The sequence below is a fragment of the Physella acuta genome, unplaced genomic scaffold (assembly GCF_028476545.2).
Source record: "Physella acuta isolate Inbredline_101_S28 unplaced genomic scaffold, ASM2847654v3 ptg000138l, whole genome shotgun sequence".
NCBI classification, from domain to species: domain Eukaryota; kingdom Metazoa; phylum Mollusca; class Gastropoda; family Physidae; genus Physella; species Physella acuta.
Genome location: NW_026731657.1, coordinates 878,683 through 899,098, shown reverse-complemented (window position 1 = coordinate 899,098; position 20,416 = coordinate 878,683). Strand labels below are relative to the sequence as shown.

The 20,416-nt window shown below is 33.4% G+C and overlaps 2 pseudogenes; one reads left to right on the top strand and one right to left on the bottom strand.

Annotated features, from left to right (window-relative positions):
• Positions 1–8,862: 8,862 nt before the first annotated feature.
• On the bottom strand, positions 8,863–17,549 carry LOC131935218 (small ribosomal subunit protein uS7m-like; annotated as a pseudogene).
• A 2,008-nt stretch (positions 17,550–19,557) lies between these two features.
• On the top strand, positions 19,558–20,186 carry LOC131935230 (serine/arginine-rich splicing factor 10-like; annotated as a pseudogene).
• Positions 20,187–20,416: the final 230 nt, after the last annotated feature.

Here is a 20,416-nt window from a genome sequence, read left to right as displayed (position 1 = left end):
GACCCGCTTCTAACAGAACGCCTATGTATCTTACATGATCACATATTTTCTATTTTACTTCATTTTACATGTGTCTACATTAGTTTTACTGTAGAGCAGGGGTCTCCAAACTACGGCCCGCGGGCCGGATGCGGTCCGCGAGGTCCACTCATCCGGCCCGCGGATATATTTTTGTGCACGGGAAAAAAAAGTGTGTTGGAGGTGGCTGAGGAAAAATTCAAAACAAACTGAAAATGTAGCATTGTGTCAAATACCATTAAAGTAAATGTGGCCAGTTGCCCAGCAAATGACCTCCTTAAAAACAAGGAAGACTTTCCTAATATTAAAACTTGTACAACTACCTTTCAAATTTTGGAACAACCTACAATCTTTATCAAGTGAGAAACAATTTGAGAACAAACTTGGATCTCGAGTGTGTTGTCGGTCCCCGACAGTGTTTCTTTCTTACATTTTTCTCGTGTGTGTGAAGGGGGGGGGATGGTCCGCCACCCCAATGAGATGCCTGGAAAAAACTCTGGCCCCCGAACTTATATTTGATAGTTAATGCGGCCCTCGGGCTGAAAAGTTTGGAGACCCCTGGTGTAAACAGAAGCCACACAACCATACAACACTTTAATATTTGACTAAAGCAGTCAATCTTTCGGCTGCTTCGTCACGTTTTGTATGTTTATCTTCGAACAGATTTAGCACATGCATAATTTACTCACAACTTAAAGTTAATACAACTTAAATGAAAATATTACATGTTCGTTAATATTACATTACAATATAAGGTTATCTACATTGTAGCCAGGAAGGTTTTTTTTTTTCACATGTATTTTTTTTTCGTTACCATAAATGTACAGTCTACTTGTTACTTCCCATTTTCAAATCCTATTATTGTAAGGGAAAAATTATAATAGAGTTTATATCACTAGCTATTTAAATGAATATAATTAAATATACAGAAAACGAACAATAAAGTAGGACATTTACAGTAGAAACTTTTCTACAAAATAAGAAGTTGTATGAAAATATGAAATGATTAGCTGAATGTGTGCTTTAACGGTTTCTATTTCTTTGCATTTTTTTAATAAAGGAAAACTTTATCGAATTTGCCTACTGTATTAAAAGACATTTGAACAAGTAGGTTAATCATTATTGGCTCTTTAGCGGTATAGCTTGTTTAATATTTTATAATAAAAAAAAATACTAAAAAAAAATAAAAAAACACCATTATGTTATGTGGCTCCATATTGAAAAAAAATCTTGCATTTTTGTGTTAATAAACTCAACAAAAACAAATAATAATGATAATATAAAACCTACCAAGTGAATTTTGTTTATTGAAAGTGTGTTGGTCCTCCGGCTAGAAGACGAGTTAGTGGATCATTTGGTTAGATTATAGCCTACCAGTTTGAAAATACTGTATATAACTTTTTTGTTTGCATTAATATGATGTAAATGTAAGTACAATTCTAAGTAGAATTTTTTTTTTAAATACCCTTAGTAGATTTATCTGAATCTAGTATAATTCTAGAACAGGTCTAATTGATTCTCTAGATTCTAGAATAAAAAAAAAATACCCTTAGTAGATTTATCTGAATCTAGTGTAATTCTAAAACAGGTCTAATTGATTCTCTAGATTCTAGAATTTAAAAAAACAAATACCCTTAGTAGATTTATCTGAATCTAGTGTAATTCTAGAACAGGTCTAATTGATTCTCTAGATTCTAGAATTAAAAAAAAAAACAAATACCCTTAGTAGATTTATCTGAATCTAGTGTAATTCTAGAACAGGCCTAATTGATTCTCTAGATTCTAGAATTTAAAAAACAACCAAAATGCTTTGGTTACTGATGTTCTGCACGAATGAAGCAGAAGATAAAGTTTATACTTAAAAAAAAAGATCCAGAAGGGAAGCCAAGCACACCCAACAAGGTTCTCCCCTGATGATAAATACTCGAGACACAGAATCATCACTAAGTAACGATTTGGGTTTCTTCCCACACAACAGCCAAATGAGGTTTTATAATAGTAGAAGATCATTGATATTAAACTTCGTTTGACATTCAAGCATGTAGCCTACGTATCTTAAAAAGATTATATAAATATTCATCAATTCAACGTGTGATATTCCATGTCAATAGATTAAATGTTCTGCAACAGCTTTGAAAAAAAAAATAATAATAAAAAGTAATAGAAGAAAGAGAAGACAAAATATTATTATGTCAACAACCTTAACTATCAAATGTTAAATAAGATAATGTTGATGTACTTGATTAAAATATAGATATTTAAAAAAAAATGTCAAATCTATTGTGAATATTTTTACTAAATCAATAAAAATAATTAAATAGAAAAGTTAAAAATAATATTTAAAAAAAAAGAAAATAATTACAGACAGTGTCAAAACGAATCGTTTTCTTTTAATTTAGACATTTCTTTGTTTAGATGAGATTACTCTTAGCTTTAAATGTCCATATACTTTAAGATAGTTGCTTGCACATGGGAGACAGGTACAATATCCAGTCAGCTTGAACTTATGCAATTGAAATATATCGGCACTGGTCATGAAGACACAACCAAATGGGAGTGGTTGACAAACCAGCACAGGGATACACTAGCCCATGTGTTCCCTAACTGGGGGTCGCGACACCCAGGGGGGTCGCAAAGGGCTTTCTGGGGGGTCGCCAACGGGTATACTAAACCCAATCGATGAGATAAAAAGCATACATATTTAGACAGATTTATGAAATTCGGCTTTGCTTGCATCACTGGAGATGGAATAGAGAATAAATAATACAAAGTACAAAACACAGTTGTTCTTAGTCATGAAACCTTCAAATATAATCCTTCATTTTGAGATGAGTCATTCAGAACACGCAAGGAAAGATATGGAGTTCTCTCGTTGGCAAGTAACTAGTTGCAAACGTCAGAGACTTGATAGAACAGTAAGTGTCCACCAAGAAAGCAAAACATTAGTGCAAGCATCATATGAAGTTAAATTAGAAATCACCAAGCAAAAAAAAACCACTCTAACATAGGAGAAAATCTCATCAAATCATGCATGTTCAGGGTGGTGAAATTAATTATTGTGGATTCCAGTGTAATAAAGATGCAACAAATATCTCTGTCTATTAACGCTCTTCATCGGAATATGGCAGACATGTCCGTAGATCAGTAGCGTAGCGAGGGGGGGGGGGGGGGCGGGGGGGGGGGGACATATGTCCCCGGGCGCCGACCTTAGGGGGCGCCAAAATGGGTTGGAAAAATAAATTGAAAGGTTGAGGGGGGTGCAAATCGAAAGTTTGAGGGGGGTGCAAATCAAAATCTCGAGGGGGGGTGCATATCGAAAAATTTGTCCCCGGGCGCCGGGAAGGGTCGCTACGCCTCTACCGTAGATGTTAAATAACACATTTTGAATGAAATCAAACTTCTACCATTGTTTGATTTTCAAGTTGATGAATTAACAGACATGAGTTCTTGTTAGCTTTTGCATGTCTCTGTAAAATAAATTCATCCAGATGATAGCAAAGAAAAGTTGATATTATGTGAAGATTTCTTGGAGAAAATTAATATGTTTTTTTTTTTTAAACTGGATGATTAGAATGGCAAAACGGTTGTAAGATTTGTACGAATGGTTCTTCATGTTTGGGTCAAAATAGGGCTTTAAGAAAAAAAGTAAAAGATTTAGCTCCGTATTATAGGGGAATCCACCCCCCCCCCCCCCCGAAAATTTCAAGTGCCCCCCCCCCCCCCCCCCGCCCGCCACCCGGAGAAAAAAAGTCTGGAAGAAACACTGTTTCTGCGGATCTTGAATCTCTTGAAAACGAACTTCGGCCTTACCTTCCCTGAGCTGAAGAAGAAGAATATGCATCGACGCGTTACCCATTTTCTGCTACCGTTGATGTTGCAAGCATTCCTGATGTATTACGAGAAGAATTCCGCGTCAATTATCCTTTTAAATTAAAAAAACTGCTCACACAATTTTGGTGTAGTATGCACCGTTAATACTCGAACGTAAAATCGATTGTCTTTCGAGTTTTAGTTCCTTTTGTGTCTACATATCTTTGCGAGAATAGAGTTTCAACAATTCACCAATTAAAAGCAGAACAAAGAAACACATTAAATGCTGAAAATGAGATGAGGTTGGCGTTAACAAAAACTCAACCGCGAATTAAAACCATCGCATTAAAGCATCTATCAAGAATAATTCATATTGAAAATCTACTAGAGAATAGTTTTTAGTGTTTATTAATTTCCTTACTAATTTCAACGTTTTAATTAAATGAGTGTTGCGAGTCACTTACTTTTTCTAAAAAGGGGGTCGCCACTCGAAAATGTTTGAGAACCACTGCACTAGCCTCATATCTTAAGAATTTTGACAAGTTCAGTCATCAACATGAATCTAGAGCACTTGTACGTTTCAATATCATGGACAAATGCTCCAGCCTTGTGGACCTCCCCCAAATCGACCAGATGATTGGACGTTAATTTGTACTACATTGTCATTTGCTGTATTATAAATACATTCCATTTGTGAAAATTATATATACCATATACTGGCAATTATAAGACACACGATGGTTACTGTTAGAGACACGTGGGCTAATGGTGGTAACATGTGGGCTACAATTGGTGACATGTGGGCTACACTTGGTGACCTATGAGCTAGTGTTGATGACAAATTGGCTTCTATTGGTGACATGCGGGTTAATTTCGTAGAATATAGATTCATAAGTAAAAACTAGCACATCTTTAATGAATGGAATGTTATAATCTCAATTTTAATTATGTGTATTACGTTTTGTATATATTTTTGTAAACCCTGTATATCGTGAGAAGTGTTTAATACATTTAGTGATTATATCATACGTCGTGACTAATCTGAGTTAAATCGTCAGTTTTGTATAATGTAAGTTTGGTATATCCGGATTTGGACAGGTCGTGAGTTGGGTATATCGTGTGTTGCATGTGATTTATATTTCATATATCTTAAATTGTGAATATCGTGCAATTTTTTTAATACGTTGATTCAATTTGACATGATATAGATACATTGTGTAGTCGAGTAAACAGCTGAGTCTTTTTAATCGTATTGTTGTGTTTAAGCACGGGTCAATATGCGCATCACACAAAAGGCGGTCACCCGATGACCATAGATGATGATCCCCCTGCCCCCCACACCCCCCTGGATCTATACAAATAGCTTGACTTTTGTAAAAATAAGCGATATTTCGGTTACCATCAACTTAATTGGGTCCTATATCTGTTCTTTTCAACTGAGTTTGGGGACATTCTATTTCTAATTCACTTATGTCTGAATTTAGCAGCCTCAGATTAATCTGAGATACATATCAGCTCCCTAATTATTTGTTTTTTTATATAAGAAGAATTATTTAGCAAACGATAAACAATAGAATTATCCATTAATAGCTTTAAATGTTTAATTTACATATCTTTGAAATCTACATGAAATAAGTACAAGCTGTTGGTTTTCTAAATGTATCAAAAGCATTTATTCACCGTTCAATGTCAGCAAAGTATGTTTAAGTACATTATAATAAACTAATTAATGTCAAAGTATCATACATCGAATGAATGTATTATTTTTTAAAATATGCTTTTTTTTTTATCTATTAGTCAGAGTTTGTGTCTTTGAGTTGTCTCCCGTTTTTTGTTTGGAAAAATAAATATGGTAAGTAATTGTGAAATGCTCGTTTAAAATACCAAATCAAAATAATATATATATACATGTTTTAATGTTGCTTTTTTTGCACAAAATAAATCTTCTATTCTCTCTTACCCTACTATACACAACTTAGACCATCTCAACTAGCTCCTAATAATATCCTGTCTCTATGCTGATTGCACATGCTTTCTTCACATAAATATACAACAACGCTACTGTTACTAATCCAATGCTTTCTTCACATAAATATACAACACTGCTAATGTTACTAATCCAATGCTTTCTTCACATACACATACAACTCGCCTACTGTTGCTACATTGCTATAATACAAAACATGTAGTGTGTACATTACAATCATATTTATAAAGGGATGAATTATTTATTTTATTATATTGAATGAATGCTAGTGTCCGGTACTTGTATGGTGCATTAAATTAATTAATATTCATAACAGTATGTCGTTTCTTGTGGTCATGATCAACGTCTTTGTTATCGTATAAGTTGTATAATGTATTGTCCTTAAACCACGTCACATTCAATGTTTTTACGATTACAATACGTCTTCCATACATTGTATATTATTTCTAGATCATTTCAAGTTCTAGAATATTAAAATACATAGCTAATCAAGTGTCAATGTTCTATTTAAATCAATATTATGATTCTAAAACAATTGGGTTTCTTTTCCAAACTTAACTGTTGTAGAATCATATTCTTTATTTAGATACAATCTAGATACAATCTAGCTATTTGCTTAGCTTTGTATTTTAAAATGCAAGAACTTGACATGATCTAGGCTAGAATTGCTATGTGTAATACAAACGTTAGATTTGAACATAGTCTAATGTTATTCGGGCAAGTGTTTATATAATTCGTTGATAACCTGTGTCTTTTTTTTTAAACTTCTCTGGGGTAGACGATGATGTTATACACCTAACACACCTCATCGAGACATAGTAGTGGAGTTTAATAGCGACACACACTCACACGCTGCTGGCAAATTTTGAATATAATTGTTGACTGTATGACATCAGGAAAATATCGTGGGTTTTGTATAAAGTAAGTTTGGTATATCCGCTTTTGGAAATGTCGTGAGTTGGGTATGTCGTGTGTTGGATGTACTATGTGCTTGATATATCTTGAATTGTGAATACCGTGCATTTTTTATACGATGATTCGATATGACATGACATAGATACATTGTGTAGTCGAGTCATTTTAATCGATTTGTCAAGTTTAAGCACGGCTCAATATTCACAACACACAACATGCAATAACCTGATAACTATATATAACTACCCCACCCCCACCCTTCTCCACTCTCCATCTATACAAGTAGCTTGACGTAAAACAAAAAACAATATTTTGGTTAGCATAACATTAGTTAAAACTTATCTCTGTTCTTTTCAACTGAGTTAGGAGACGCATTCTATTTCTCATTCACTTATGTCACAATTTAACAGCCTCAGATTAATCTTTTCGCGCATAATATTTTAAAGCAGAGGCGTGCACATCAGATACAGATCAGGCATTATATAACAGTTTACACCTCACCACTTATGGAATAAACTCGATAATAAAATATAGTTATAAGGTTAAAATGTATGTGATGAATTGTTTTAACTAGTTACATATCATACTTTGTCTGTTCACATATTCTAAATACATAGTAACATAAGTAAATATCAAAGTAGTAGTACAAAACATATACGAAATAGCCATACATCTTGGCTGAATGCTTTAAATCTGTGTACACAGAATATGACATGATATGGACATACAATTAAAAAACATTATTGCTTTCCATACACCTTTATATCTCACAATTGTTAACCCAAAAGTCTTGAGTTCGGATCCTGGAGTTGAATCTGTAGGACGTCCTTAAGTCCACCCAGCTCAGATGGGTACCTGACTAATGTGAGGAAAAAAACTGCGGCCACGGCTAAGACCTCCGTACAGAACCCATAACAAATAGATCACTTTGATCTTTGGCCGAGAAGTGAAATGCTGCATTCAATCACCCGACTACTCCGACCATTGTGTTGTCTGCTTTAAATGAGAGTTTCAATAACTGATTAAGGATTGTATTAACATAATGTCTGCCATATTGAGTTCACACACAACTTTATATTGAACCACATCTGACCCGCTCCCAACATAGCCACTATATATAATACATACATACTTTCTATTTAGTTTATTTTAAATGTGTCTAAATGTTAGTAACATTTCTAGCATCGAATTACAAAACAAAATAGTGATTATAGTAAGTTAAGTCTACTTTACTGTTAATCTTGTTGAGCAATGAATAGCTAGAATAGCTAGACTTACTAGTTATTTGTTATTGTAAATGTATGTCTGTGGTCCAGTTTAATAATGATTTTTTATTGTATAACCATATTAATTTTAGTAACACCGCGCACGATTATGAGAGTATTTGTTGTACCTCTCGAATACCTTTCAGACTATTCTCCATTGATCGCGATCCATTATAGTTGTTAGATTAAGTTCAAGACACACATTTTATTTTAATAAAAACTATTTATTAATCAAGAGTACCTAAACTACATGTATCAATATTGTTTAAACCGACTTGATCGTTTGTGCTTGAAAAGAGTAAGCAAACTCGATACAGTTTCCTTTATTTGCAAATACACACATGTTCGAAAACACAGCATGAATTCACTACACATTTCAGATTTGTTATTTTGTAAATAATTACATTAAATTACATTATACAGCCGTTTATTCTATGTTGTTTTTTTTCAATGTTTTTTCTTCCTAATTCTTAATTAAGTTCGATTTTCTTGACTATGCAAAATAAATGTTAAAACTCATTCTCTAGTTTTTACTGCAAAACCGTGTGTTTTCTTTTTTTCTTTATCGCCACCAAAACCTCCTCTTCTAACCCCTCCCCTCTCCAGATATGTTGTTATGTATAGAGGATCTCTTTTATAGCTGGTACTCTGTTGTAAGCGAAAAATGATATGCATACAGTTCAACAAATTATGAGTTCTACTGGTAATAGTGAAGCAATACAATACACATTACCATGGAAAAGGATGGCAATGTACAGAATTCTTGGTTTCTGTTTGTTCTAAATTCCAATGTAAAACAAATATGGATTATCTTTGATTTTTTTTTTCAAAAGACTATTAAGGTTTATTTACACAACGCATCTCAGATGGTTTTACTATTAAAAAAATTATAATCTTGTAATGTGTTTCATAATTTATATACTCAGCAACTCTGATATCACAATCTTTATCTTAAATGTGCATAGGCTCGATTACTCTTACAAATCTTATGAAGCTCTTGCTTCTTTCTCACTGCCTTACCCCGATTATTGTAAGCATCCATGATTTCAAGAGTAAGTTTTTCTTCCATTGGGATTCTCCTTTCTTTGTCTCTACAGCTATCAATAATCCACTTCATAGCCCTAAACTGACTTTCGTTTTCCTTGGCACACACTGGTACCCTATATGCTACTCCACCTTTGACAACCCTAACAGTTATCAGCAGTGGTTTACAATTGTTATCATCTTGTTTGAAGATGGTTACAGAATTGCACTCAGACTCCTATCTATCTCCGAAGCCTTGTGTCATTTCTCAATTTGTAGGTGCTTCATGTTTTCCTACAACCGACGCATCACTTCTCTGACTCTTTCCTTATTTCCTCCTTTCATCATAACATTTGTGAATTTGACGCATCATTTCCCTGACTCTTTCCTTATTTCCTCCTTTCATCATAACATTTGTGAATTTGACGCATCACTTTCCTGACTCTTTCCTAATTTCCTCCTTTCATCATAACATTTGTGAATTTTAAAACAGTAGGATCATAGAACAAAGGTGAAATTGAAACATCTGTTGTCGGGGCTTTTGAGTGGATTATGGAGTCTCTGATCTTTTCCGATAGCTTTTCGTTTAGTTCTTCTTTATTAGTTATTGGATCTAAAAAAAGCTGGACTGTAACGTGACATCTTTGAAACCTGAAAAAAAACAGAAAGGGGAGCCAATATATGTTTTTATTGAATTATTGCAGGGTCTTAATATTTTTATAAGAAACTCATTTTTCCTAAGGACGTCGCCATGTTCAAAAGTTGAAATATATAGGAAAAAATAAGACCCGTGTAATATTGAACAAATGATATCTTCGCTTGTCTTTCAAAATAGTAAAAAAACATAGCTACTGTATTTATGATTTCAATTACAGTAATAGTTCCACATAAAACAATGAAACATCTACAGTTTAGATCTTGCTTGAATTAACTAAATATTGATAGTATGTAATATTTCAAACATGTATTGATATGCCTGATTTTTTAAAATATTTTATTTATTTAATAAAATGGTATATTAAATGGGTAATTAATTCCCTTGCACAATTTCCAAAGAAGAAAACAATGATTGGTAAATAATTTTCTGCATCGGAAAAAAACCCATTAAAAAATAGTCGAGTGACTGATTGCACCGAATCTCTTCTCTGTATTTTGAATAAGATCAAAGTGTTCTATCTGTTATGGGTTATGTACAGAGGTCTTAGCTGCAGCTTCAGTTTTTCCCAATGTTAATCAGGTTCCCATCTGAGCTGGTTGGAAATAGCAATTTGGCTATCGGTTATTTCCCGTAACATCATTAATGAAAAGGAATAAAAAGCAAACTTTAAATACTAATTGTCAATATATAAGTACTATTATTTCGTTTATAGTGTGTATATAATGTTACCGTTACGTAAAATGTAACATCAATTTAAATATACCATTATGCCCATGCAACAACTGGATAAACGCATAATTCAATCTATATGTCAGTGTGGATAATAGGACTAACATAAAACAGATACACTTAAATGTTTATTGCAATATTTTTGACATAGGAGAACGTTGTTCGGATTTGTCGAGTAATATTTATTAGCACTCAACCAACGAAAGATTAATTTTACATTTCTACTCACATACTAGATATTATGAAAGCACTTGTATAATCCGTCAATTCATAGCTTGTAAACTTTCCCTATTACAATATATCTATATCAATTAAGTATCCCATAATGCACAACGACACAATGTATTTTTCTAATATGAAAAAACTTTTCCTTGAAAAGCAGCACTATAATGTGTCTGAACATTTGGTGTAGAGAGAAACGACAACATGTAATCTAATTAATGTTAAGACAACACAATGCACATGGGCAACAGCACGATACATGTAAACATTAGCCGTTTAATTTCTACAAAGTTAACATTTACTCGATAAATAATCGACATCAATATAAACACATTGATTTTAACAGTCCCCCTAAAATAGTATGTCATTGCCACATTCTCTGTTGTCTTTATACTAATGCTTAAGGTTAAATAAAATATGGCTAACATTTAAGTTACCATTACTGTTACAGCATTCACTATTGGTCGAATTATATATATTCCATATTGATCAATATGTATTCAATATTGACTGGTTAATTGAGCGTTTTAATCGCAACTTACAACTACGACTAGTGAGTTATGTGTTGCTGTCGAGGAAACAATTGCAGTGACCTAACCTAGTGTAAAGCGTATATATTTTAGTTATTGTCTCCCGTAGACCAGTCTTTAAAGTTTAAACTGTCGCTACAAGGTTCCTAAGATCGTGTCCGTGTCTGTAGTACAGGTCTGTCACAGTCACCCATCGTCTCACGAGTTCGGCCTATCTGGTGATGTGAGTTGTCACGTCCGACTGACGTTGACTTTTATTTCTCCTTCACCACAGCGTTTCTTTCAAAGCTACACGAAAAGAAAATTGACTTTGTTGATTCTAGAGTAAATAAATATAATACCACAAAAATAATGACGCTATCGATGCTCAACAATAAAGACACCTCCATTACTACCTAATGCATTTATTTAATCTTAAAAGTGGTCTGCATGTAGAGTGGTTCTTTCAGACTTGTTAAGGGGTGGGCGGACACTGATCAAAGTAAATTTTCTATATAAATTCGTTATCGTTATAAAAGGCGGTAGACGGTCTCAAAGAGCTTAGAAGTCAACACCATTACTTTTTGTAAACTATTATGAAAACATTAATAGGTATTACCTTTTTTAAAGAAAAATTACAATACACAAAGAAGACAATGTGAAACATTAGTGAAACCCGACCTAGTGACGCCACTAAAACATTAATGTAACCTGATCTAGCGACGCCACTGAAACATTATTGTAACCCGACCAAGGGAAACATTAATGTAATCCTTCTTAGTGACGCCACTAAAACATTAAAGTAACCCTACCTAGTGACGCCACTAATACATTAATATGAAATATTAACACATGAATGATTTCTATTCTATTATGGACTTACGTGCAGGTGACAATTATGCAATAATAATCGATTGATGAGATTTGGCTACAGAGGTTGTTTTTTTTTAATTCTATGTGTACGTGCACGTGTGCGTGTACGTATACATGTGTGTATAATCTTCTAAGAGGGCCAGTATACATTCAGGACGCTAACCACGTTATTAGCTAATTGTAATATAAATAAATAACAATAATACACAACATTGGCCCAACACACTTGAGCTGTACACAGTGGCGGAACTAGAAAAAATGGGCCACCCCGCAAAAATTTTTTTTGGGCCCCCCTATATATGTATATATATATATATGTATGTATATATATATATATATATATATATATATATATATATATATATATATATATATATATATATATATATATATATATATATATATATATGTATGTATATATATATATATATATATATATATATATATATATATATATATATATATATATATATATATATATATATATATATATATATATATATATATATATACACACACACTCAAACACAATACGAATATAGGATACTCCTTTCTGGCCTGATCGAGTTTTGAAAAAAAAATTCAATTAAATCTAATCACACCAGCATGTCATGTGTATGAGTGCATTGGTCTGTTTTGAAAAAAATCTCTGTTTTCGTGTACATAAAATACTTCTAATCATTAAGTCGGTCAAAAGTGTATGAAGCTTTGTATAAGTAATGGTGTCTCGTGTTATGTTTATTTTTATGTTTTTTTGTATTTATATTATTAACTTTAACTACGTTTCATTTTTATACTATATCAATCTTTAGTACTTATTTTTTTTTTAAATAATAATTAAGATAAGTAATTGCTTTTTAATTTGATTATTAAAAAGAGTTTTTGAGCACCCCTATTTGACTATTTGAAAAAGGGAAATAATTTATGCAAGTGGTTTGAACGTTTGCCTATCTTTCACACTACAGCTGTGTTCATTTTTTTTTTAATTTTACAACAGCATGACTTAGCTACTATATAACATAACTACTGTATTAGATCTGTATTCTGTTTGTTACTTACAAAATCACTATCAAGTTGCCAGTGACGAAACTAATTTATATATATTATATATATATATATATATATATATATATATATATATATATATATATATATATATATATATATATATATATATATGTATATATATATATATATAAATATAAATATATATATATATATATATATATATATATATATATATATATGTATATATATATATATATAAATATAAATATATATATATATATATATATATATATATATATATATATATATATATATATATATATATATATAACACGCTATCATTCGTGTATTCATTTGAGACGTCTGCCTTGTTCTCTAGAACAGTGGTTATTAAACGTAAACAATGTAGGCATTTATTTCTTGGATATTAGTTGTTGGAGCGCTAGTTTATCAAAACTACCACCGATTCGAGCCAGCGTTGTTGTTGGAGCGCTAGTTTGTCTACACTACCACCGATATGAGCCAGCTTAGTTGTTGAGGCGCTATCTATTCGCTTCTTGTAAGGCTAAGAGCGGGAGGGGAGGTCTGAGAAAGGAACTTAAAAGGGACAACAAAGCACCAATGTGATTTTATCCATCAGTACCAAATTTGGGATGGTCTCAAAATGCCGTCTTAATATCTAGCGGTCTCTCGCGCAATAGATGTTTTTTCAAAAGAATTTTGCCGACAACAGCGTGTGTTTGTAGGAAAAAGAATATACAAGTGCGTGGGATGGTGTCTATAGAATAAAGATACTCCAACCACAGCTACGGTATTCTTTTTCAAAACAACCATCAGGTCAAAAATGCAAGAAAAATAATTTTAACTATAAAAAAATTTTTATGGGCGGCTGTGGGCCCCCTAAACGGCTTGTCCCCCCCCCCCAGGCATTGCGGGGTCTGGCGGCACTGTAGTTCCTCCCCTGGGCTGTCCTCAACAGCTTTCAAAGTTTTCATGGCGATTGGGTAAATATGCAGTAATGCAAAATAGACAGAAAAATGTTTTTCACATGCACAACTGTATGTGGCCAGCTCACGCGTCGGATAACCTTCTGATTTAAGGGGGGGGGGAATCCACAAATGACGTCACATTTTTTAACGACTAACAAAAAGCCAGACCCTCACACACCCCCACCTCAATAACATCATTTATAAATAGTAATTGACTATTAATTATATAATAATGTTCAATTAATTTTAAACGTTCTAATTAATTTCTAAATAATTATATTAAAAAATAATCTTACCTTCCTTGTTTTGTGAATTAGATGTGCCTAATACTAATACTATGCACATAAATCAATATATGTTGACTAGTGCTGTCTAATGTCAGACAAAATGTGCTAAAGTGGTGAATCGTACGGTTAGGAAGTAGTTCATAAACGATACATTGGTCTACTCGATACTCGATAAAAAAGAGGGATGAGATGGGGGTCGGCTCGGGAAAAATTTTTGAAAGAGACAACAAAGCGTCTATGTACCACCGCCCATTAAAAAACTTACTCAGGGGAGATAATTCCAAGTAAAGGCCTTAAAAGTTTACTATGATATTTCTTGTAAAAGTAAAAAACAAGTAAACGTATATAAAAACGAAGTTTCTAGTATTATATTCTTTTTTATTATTTGTAGGATTCAAGATAGTACAGAATACAAATTCAACCACTATCACAAACACATGTACAATGGATTTCGGCGGGTCCCTAATTTATGCCGCAAAGTAGAACCGCGCATCATGAAAGCCACTTCATATGTAGCGGCTTCTCGTGCTATGGTCTTTGTTGTTTTTTTAAAAAGAATTTTGCCGGCGACAGCGTGTGTTTGATTGTGGGGAAATAGAACTCGGCCTTGACGGCCTTAAAAAATACAACTATAAATAAAAAGAAATTTGATCCCCATCCCCTGCCCCATCCGCCACAGTACACTTTGGAGGATCGGTCAAACAGTTACGTGTCCTCTATTTAGCTATTAAAGGGGGGCAACGAGTCAAATGTGTCATTCAAATTTGAAGCGTTGCCTATATTTTACACTGTATTTTGTGTAAAATCGATTTTTTTTTTTTTGCTGAAGAGCGTGGTATATCTAGTGACTGTAAAATAAAGATAATCGTACCGCAGCTACAGTGTTTTTCTTTTACAAACTAAATATCAAGGCAAAAATGCACGAAAATTAAATTCAAAATTAAAAAAAAATACTAATTATGGTCAGCAGTGGGCCCCTAAACGGCCTGCCCCCCCCCCCTCGAGTTTTTCTCTATATATTTTGCTATGTTTTGCCTTGGTGTCACCCCCCTAAATGGTGTCACCCGGTGCGGTCCACCCCCCCCCCCCCCCCGAAGAAAAAAGTCTGGAAGAAACACTGCCAAAGACCCACCCATATTATAACCGAATATAACCCCTCCCCGTTACGGGCTAAACATGAAATTAAACATTAATACATTCAAAGGTGATATAGATCTTTTGGTTGTTTTTAGGCTTAAAAGCTAGATCATTGTATCCTAAATTTGATTAACTTTAATGTATTTAGTGTTAATAACTAATGTTCAATTAATACGTGTACTAATTATAAAACAATTAATAATATAAAGACGAGCCTTACCTTCCTTGTGTGAATTAGACTCGTCAACAAAATACTTCATCAGGTAAATGAACAACTACTGACTAGTGTCTTTAACAAAATGTGCAGAAGTGGTCAGTTTACAGTTCAGTAGTTCATAGACGGTTCGTTAATCTATGCATTACATCTTATTGTAAGAGTAAGATTGTGGTGAGGGGTAGAGGTGAGGGGTAGGGGTGAGAGGGGGTTGAGGGGGGAGGGGTGAGAGTTGGGAAGGTTCAAGGGAAGGGGACTAGAAAGTGCCGATAAACATCTACATCAATAGTGCCGACTTTTTCCGGTCGTCTAGAAGACCAGAATAGTCGCCGTAACATTTCCCCAGCCCGATTTCAAAGCGTGCCGGCAAAAACTTCAGATGCTTCGCTAAAGGGAGATAACTTAAACTTTCACAAGTTTATTGATACAGTTGTTAAAGTAAAAATGAACGCAATTATAAATGTATGACATCGAAATAAATAATTATATTTTTTGTAGAGTCCAGGCCAGTAGTTTAAACACACAATCATATATATATATATATATATATATATATATATATATATATATATATATATATATATATATATATATATATATATATATATATATATATATATATATATATATATATATATATATATATATATATATATATATTTATATATTTATATATATATATATATATATATATATATATATATATATATATATATATATATATATATATATATATCTATATATATATATATATATATATATTTATATATATATATATATATATATATATAATATATATATATATATATATATATTTAATAATGTAAACAATATAACAATCCTTTTTTGTTCTCCTAATCGACGCCACTAAAAGTAAAAAGGTAGGTTACGTCTTTGAAGTTGTCTATATGTCTGGCGGTCTCTCGAGCTATAGTCTGTGCATTTTTCTCAAAGACGTTTGCCGACTATCGTGTTTTTTTTGTAACTGTAGAAGAAAGATAACTCAACCTCCACCTAATTTTAAAAAAAAAAAATTAATTTAAAAAAAATAATTTTTTTTTACATTTTTTTTAAAATAATTTAGCCAGGATTTTTGGGCCCCCAATCGGTCTGCCCCCCCCCCCCCCCCGCATTGCGGTGTCTGGCGGCACTGTTGTTCCGCCCCTGCGTCTTTGAAGTTGTCTATATGTCTGGCGGTCTCTCGAGCTATATTCTGTACATTTTTTTCAAAGACGTTTGCCGACTATCGTGTTTTTTTGTAACTGTAGAAGAAAGATAACTCGACCTCCACCTAATTTTTAAAAAAAAATTTTTTTTTTTTTTTTGTTTTAATTTTTTTTTTACATTTTTTTAAAAAATAATTTAGCCAGGATTTTTGGGCCCCCAATCGGTCTGCCCCCCTCCCCCGCATTGCGGTGTCTGGCGGCACTGTAGTTTCGCCCCTGCGTCTTTGAAGTTGTCTATATGTCTGGCGGTCTCTCGAGCTATAGTCTGTACATTTTTTTCAAAGACGTTTGCCGACTATCGTGTTTTTTTGTAACTGTAGAAGAAAGACAACTCGACCTCCACCTATTTTTTTTTTTTTTTTTTTAATTTTTTAATTTACATTTTTTTTAAATAATTAACCGGGATTTTTGGGCCCCCATTCGGTCTGGGCCCCCCCGCATTGCGGGGTCTGGCGGCACTGTAGTTCCGCCCCTGGCTGTACATATATGAGACGTGTCTTTGTGGCTGTGACGCACTATTGAAATATAGGGCATAGAGAAACGAGGGAGTAGCATATCGTAGGTCAAATAGACATTGGTCAAGTAGAAGTAATATAATGCAGCGACGAACTGACCATTTACGTGAGATGAACAGCTGTGGATATCGGTGGTAGTTGAAGTGGGAGTGGGGCCTATGCATTTTTTACATTATTAAAAAAAGGAATAGTGAAGTGATAGTAACATTATTCAACCTACTTATACAAATCTTTTTGAAAAGTGTAAGCAAACTCGATAAAGTTTTCCTTGTTGGGTAAAAGAGCAATACATTAAAAAGCAAGAAACACCGACACCCCACAGAGATGCATCTAAGAAACTCTGGCCCCCGAACCAATATTTGTTGGTTAATGCGGCCCTCGGGCTGGAGAGTTTGGAGACCCTTGCTCTAGATCAGGGGTCTCCAAACTTTTCATTCCGAGGGCCGCATTAACTATCAAATTTCAATTCGGGGGCCAGTTTCCTCCGGGCATGTCTTAGATTTTTCTGGGCAAAGATCCTCAGCCATCACCAACAAACGTTTTTTCCTTGAACAAAAGGATCTCCGCGGGACGGATGAGAGGGCCTCGCGGGCCGCAAGCCCGCGGGCCGTAGTTTGGAGACCCCTGCTCTAGATAACCAATTTTTATAAATATTATTGCATGCTACAGAATACGTTATGAACTATATAGTATTGTTCAATATGCTTAATCGAATATTTTTTTAAAGGTGCAAGCTAATTCAATACAGTTTTAAATAATAGACGGAAACGAAAATGTACTAAAAACAAAAATACATTAACCTTATTATTTTAAATTTTCTTACTAAATATTTTTGTTCATACTGTAAATGTCCGACTTAATTGTTTAATTAATGTTTATTTGTTTCAAATTTTTACAAAGCTATTTCTTTAATGTTTATTTTTATTGTTTCCCCTGTTGAAATAAAAAGTAAAAATGGGAAGTAATTGATAAACAGGATATTAACAGAAACAATACACTTTTAAAAATGCATCTTTGCCTCTAATGTTTAATAACACTGTAAGAAAATATAACATTAACTAAAATATAATATGTTCATTGAATTTTAGTTAACCTCGATTTGCGATTGGGTAATATATGTTCTTTATATAACATGTTTTCGAAGTTAAAAAGTCAAAATGTGACGAGGTGGTCGAGAGGTTGATTGCACGATTTCGCTTTACAGCGTTTAGTCATAAAGTATGGCTTTGTTGTATGGCTTCTGTTACCACTTTACCCAGACATCCCACAAGCCATTCCACAGATTATTTGCAAAACGCGTCTACGAAGACACATACACTTTCTAGTTACAATTCCATGTTGAAAACAAACATATTATCAGAACAGCACAACCAACGACCTCTGGTCAAACCAATGCAACCAACGACACGTAAACACACCTCAACAGACAACCTGAGACTCAGCCCGATCAGAACGTGTAAACTGTACCTACGGCAATGTATCGATACCAAACTGACATGTTATTGATTGATTTAGTTTTATTTAAATCCTGAAACGAAAAGCATTAGCCCATTTTAAATCAATCTCAAACGAATGTAGAAGAATCAGACTGCAATCACATACATGCATGGGTTTCAAATCGATCACAGAGATGTACAGTCATGTGTAGTTAACTTAAATAATGAAACTAGATACAATCGACCACATGCTAGTGCTTTAAGGCAACTCTACATATGAAGGGTTTAGTAGACACACACGTTTTGTTAGGATAGGCAAGTGTCGCAACTCTTATATGTATTATTTTAAGAGTGGGCGCTCTTAATTAATACATATATTATTTTTAAATTTGGTATTTTAAACGACCATTTTACAATTACTTCCCATTGAATTTTCCAAACAAAGGACGGGAGACAACTCAAGGACACAAAAACCGACTAATATATAAATACATTATTTTAAAAAAATCATACATACACTTTCTTTACAATCTATTAACATGCATTATGTTAATTAATAAATACCTAACAAACTTAGTTGACCTTGACCAATGAATAAATGTTTTTGATACATTTAAAAATCGAACAAGATGTACTTATTGTATGTAGATTTCAAAGACATGTAAATTAAATAGATAATACCATGTTACATATTTATATCCAATGTTTGCTAAATTATTATAGTTTTTTGTGAATAATTCTTCGTCGTCCAAATCTACCTCTCCACACAAAGATGTCACGCTACTCAAGACCGTCACATTCTTCTCTATACGTTAGAAACGTTCCTGACGGCACACGCCCTGAAGAGCTGAGAAGCATGTTTGGAAAGTATGGACCTATTACAGATGTCTACGTTCCTTTGGACTATTACACCATACGCCCTCGTGGATTTGCATACGTGCAATTTGAAGACCCTCGTGATGCAGATGATGCATTATATCATCTTGATCGCACACGATTTTATTGAAGAGAGTTAGAGATCGAGTTTCCAAGAGGAGACAGAAAATCCCCAGGTCAGATGAGAGGTAAAGAAAGGTCTTCACGTCGCTCTCCATATTCCAGATATGATGATTACGATCGTAGACGCAATCGTTCAAGAAGTCGAAGCCCTGGAAACAGATCACACTCTAGGAGTCCTTATAAAGGCAGCAGACGCAGTAGGACAAGAAGTCGTACACCTAAAAGAGAAAGAAGATCCTACTGTCATTCCAGAAATAGATCAGCATCATATGATAGAAGAAAGAAAATGGCTCAAGAAGTCGATAAAAGACAAGATCCCCTGCAAAATCAGATAAAGAGGAAAGAGAAGATTCACCTGCGGAATAAACATTACCTTTTTAATTCATTTTGTAACATTCATTTGCACATATTCATTTTTTTTAAATATAAATGTACTGGTGTTCTTTTAATGTTTTAAATTGTTGATTTTGAAATGTTGCATAGTGTAGATTATATCACTAATTTTAGTATTGAGATTACTTATTATTGTAATTTTTAATTAGGTTAAGATTCAAATAGAGAACCACACTTTGCCAGATTAAAGACCTATAATGAAA